Here is a 5,018-nt window from a genome sequence, read left to right on the forward strand (position 1 = left end):
TGTTTTTCAGAGTCCATAGTCTCTTATGGTTCACCTCCCCTTCCAATTTCCCTCAACTCCCTTCTCCTCTCTATCTCCCCTTGTCCTCCATGCTATTTGTTATACTCCACAAATAAGTGAAACCATATGATAATTGAATATTGAATTTTAACTTGTAGTATGATAAATTATAAAATTTTTCAGATACTGAGACATCTTTGAATTCCCCACTTAGTTTGTGACGTATTATTTTTTATACACTATTATGTCAGTTTGCTCCTATTTTACTGGAAAACTTTTCCTCTATGTTCATAAGACTAGTATATAAATTGATTTTCCATACTGTGCATGATGAAGTTTAGCTTTGAGATTTTACAAACTTTATGAAATGGATTAGGTGGTTTTCTTTTTCTATTCTCTAGAAGTTTCTTTAACATAGGTATTACTGGGGGCACCTGCATGGCTCAGTTGGTTAAGCATCTGCCCTTGGTTCAGGTCATAATCCCAGGTTCCTGGAACCAAGTCCCGCATGAGGCTCCATGCTCAGAGGGAAGCCTGCTTCTCCTTCTCCCTCTCCTACTCCCCCTGCTTGTGTTCTCTCTCTCACTGTGTCTCCATCAAATAAATAAATAAAAATCTTAAAAAAAAAAAAAAAAGGAATTATCGGCTTCTTGGGTTTTTTTTTTTTTTTTGGATGTCATTTCCTTTTCTCTTTTTTTCATTTTATTTCTTTCCAGTGTTCCAAAATTCATTGTTTATGCACCACACCCACTGCTCCATGCAATATGTGCCCTCCCAGGCTCACCCAACCCCCCCCCCCCCAAAACCCTCAGTTTGTTTCTCAAAGTCCACAGTCTCTCATGGTTTGTCTCCCTCTCTGATTTCCTCCATCTCACTTCTCCTCTTTGGTGAGGTGTCATTATGATTACTAATTATTACTAATTCTATTTCCTTAGTAGTTATTGGTTGATTTAAATTGCCAAAATCTCTTGGATGAATCCATTTCTTTTACATTTTCAAAATTTTGATCAGAAAGTTAATGGTATTCTTTTTTTTTTTTTTAAGATTTTATTTATTTGAAAAAATACAGATTTTATTTATTTGATAGACAGAGATTACAAGTAGGCAGAGAGGCAGGCAGAGAGAGAGGAGGAAGCAGGCTCCCTGCTGAGCAGAGAGCCCGACGTGGGGCTTTATCCCAGGACCCTGAGATCATGACCTGAGCTGAAGGCAGAGTGCTTTAACCCACTGAGCCACCCAGGCGCCCCAGTTAATGGTATTCTTACAATTATTTTCAATCTCTACTTGTAGTTATATTTTCTTGTTTTTATCTAAATACTGTTCATTTGGGCCTTTTTTCCCCTGATTAGTCCTTGCTACTGGTTTCTCTGCTCCCCCCTTTTTTTGCTTTTACACAGAATGTTCTTTACATTTATTTTATTTTGATATTATGTTATGTGAGCCATCCTTAGTTTTTGATGTAGTGTTCCATGATTCATTACTGGCAGTAGCCCTTTTGAGGCAGTTTACAAAGGCTCCCCAGAGGTACCGCCTCCTGCTTTTTGCTGCCACACCTACCCTAACTGTTCACTCATTTACTTTTTAAAATTCTTATTTTTATTTATTTTAAAAATTTTTTCAAGGATAGTGTTTATTTTTTTTTTTAAATTTCATTATCAACATATAATGTATTGTTTCAGGGATACAGATCTGATTCATCAGTCTTACACAATACACAGTGCTCTCCATAGCACATACCCTCCCCAATGTCCATCACCCAGCCACCCTATCCCTCCCCACTACCCTCCAGCAACCCTCAGTTTGTTATGGTTTGTCTCTTATGGTTTGTCTCCCTCTCTTGTTTCATTTTCCCTTCCCTTCCCCTACAATCTTCTGCCTTGTTTCTCAAATTCCTCGTATCAGGGCGCCTGGGTGGCTCAGTGGGTTAAGCCGCTGCCTTCGGCTCAGGTCATGATCTCAGGGTCCTGGGATCGAGTCCCGCATCGGGCTCGCTGTTCAGCAGGGGGCCCGCTTCCCTTCCCTTCTCTCTGCCTGCCTCTCTGCCTACTGTGATCTCTGTTAAATAAATAAATAAAAATCTTTTAAAAAAAAATTCCTCGTATCAGTGACATCATATGGTAATTGTCTCTGATTCACTTATTTTGTTTAGCATGGTGCCCTTTAGTTCCATCCACATAGTTGCAAATGGTTTGACTTCATTTTTGATGACTGCATAATATTCCTGTGTGTGTGTGTATACACACACCATATCTTTATCCATTCATCTGTTGATGGACATCTGGGCTCTTTCCACAGTTTGGCTATTGTGGACACTACTGCTATAAACATTGGGGAGCATGTTCCCCTTCAGATCACTACATTTGTATCTTTGGGGTAAATACCCAGTAGTGCAATTGCTGGGTCGTAGGGTAGCTCCATTTTCAACTCACTTACTTCTTTATACTTTAAAAGAAACGCATAGCTTCAGTAGTGCAGCTTTGCTATTTCTTCAACTTCTTTTCTTCTGTATTTTATCCTTTGGCTAGGTTTCTTGTGCTGGTTACTACTTAGAGTTTTCTTTATTGCACTGATTCCTTTTTGTGTGAGTTCATTTTGAGAAAGGGCACATGATGAATTCATGATTCATTACACATTCACAGAACATACAGTTGTAAGTGCCTCCTATGTACTGGGAATTATGGGAGATATTGAGAGTAAACGATGAAAAGAAATAGTTTGTATCAAATCAGATTATTTTTATACTGTAATAGAGTAAAATAAATGACACTCAATTTCTATTTCGTTCTATTTCAATTATGTAATCAGATGGACTTTTTAAAGTTTTTAGACAAATACATATTTTTAAGCAGTATTATAATTCTATAGCCATTGTATATTGGATTCTATAATGGAAGACATCAAAGTATAAAATCAAGGCAAGAATACTGTGGCCTTTTACATATGAGTTAAATTTTTAAAATGTCCTGGCTTCATAAACTGTTTCCGAAAGGAAATTTTTACCACTTTGAACTTATTATAAACAAATGTCAACATTTCCATTCCAAACTACAGAATTCCTCGCAATATTCTATGTGACAACTGCAGGAAGTACACTTTTAGACTTTGAGAAAATAATTCCCAAATGAATGTAACATTCAGAGGGAAGTTTCTCTAGTTTACCTTCCTGGAAAGAAAACTGTCTATTTTTGCTCAAAAATCTGTTGTTTAATAGACTAAAAGATAGCTGTTTACCATTCCCTAATAAAAATAACAGCTTTTGCAAGGTAAAAAAAAAAAAAAAAGGGCTGGGCGCCTGGGTGGCTCAGTGGGTTAAGCCGCTGCCTTTGGCTCAGGTCATGATCTCAGGGTTCTGGGATCGAGTCCCGCATCGGGCTCTCTGCTCAGCAGGGAGCCTGCTTCCCTCTCTCTCTCTCTGCCTGCCTCTCTGCCTACTTGTGATCTCTCTCTGCTAAACAAAAAAATAAAATCTTAAAAAAAAAAAAGGGCTAACATTTTGCAGGAAAAATGGGCCATTTTACACCAGAATGAAGGTACATAGAAACATATTCCAAACCCATTAAAACATAACCTCACTGCTGAAAAACTTTTTAAAATTACAGTTGGACTGTGTATAACTATGTACAATACTGGCCCCAGTGAGGAAAGAGTATTAATAAGAATAATAATATATACCTATATTATGTTCACTAAGTGATAAGCACTGTTCTTTTTTTTTTTTTAAGATTTTATCTTTTTTTTTTTTTTTACAGAGAGAGAGAGAGAGAGAGAGAGAGAGCATAAGCAGGCAGAGTGGCAGCCAGAGGCAGAGAGAGAAACAGGCTCTCCACTGAGCAAAGAGCCTGATATGGGACTCGATCCCAGCACCCTAGGATCATGACCCGAGCTGAAGGCAGACGCTTAACCAAATGAGCCACCCAGGTGTCCCATACTGCGTGTGTGTATCTATATATACATAAATACACACACACACATACAGATTAAATTTCATGTTATAAATTAAAGAGACAAAACGGCAATCTTGTCTCTTCCTGCTAAAATCCTATGGTTAGAAATTGGTAAAGAAATGTGAAGACTATTAAAAAAAAGTGTGTGGTGATGTCTAATTCTTTCCAAACACGTAAATAGAACAAAAGGGCAGTCTAGTTTTAGAATGCCTAAACTCAGCAAACCAGCGTGTGTTCTTTTTTGACATATATAAAATCCTTCATACCTCATTATAGTATTTTTTCAAGCACTGGGCTTGGCTGTAAGAAGATTAATCACTGGGGTCAGAAGTTAATCACATAGGATGTAAAGTTCCTCCAGGAAAAGCCCTATTTGCAAACCAGCTAGCTCAATCCCGATTACCCATCTGTGAAAACTTTACATTTATAACAAAGCAATTGAAGACACAAACTGAAACTGGTTGACTGATTTCTGGCTTCCTCTCTGATGAGTCACTCACGGGCCACAAAGGAACAGAAACACTAGTGGTTGGTTTCCCCACTTTTTCATCTATGGAGTTGGTTATAGAGCTTGCTGGATTTAACAATGATGGAAGTTGCCATCATGTTCCATTATTCAGGAATAAAGACAGGAATCTACCTTTGACTAAATTTAGTTCTGACTCTTCAACTGAGGGTACAGAGGGTAATGCTAGTCAAATAAAGGCCCTTCCTATACTACTTATACTGTGAAATTATTCAAAGAGCACATTAATACAACCTTTCAAAAATCACACAACAGAAGATCTTCACTTAAGCAATGAGTCAGTCATCAGTAGATTTTGGATATTTAAAACCTGGTATAACTCAAACCATACAAATTCTACCTCTCGCCTTCTCCATTAGAATATACACATTAGAGACCTAAGTTCCAGTTCAGTTCTACTGAAGACAGTGTCTCAATGTGAGCCACCTAGTTGCAACTATTTGAATGTTTATGGAACACTGACACTTGGTAATGAAAGAGATTTTAATTTTAAAAATATAATTATATTAGAAAACCCTAAATTGACCCAATTAATTTTCAAAGTAAGA

This window comes from Mustela lutreola, chromosome 3 (genome assembly GCF_030435805.1).
Source record: "Mustela lutreola isolate mMusLut2 chromosome 3, mMusLut2.pri, whole genome shotgun sequence".
Lineage (NCBI taxonomy): Eukaryota > Metazoa > Chordata > Mammalia > Carnivora > Mustelidae > Mustela > Mustela lutreola.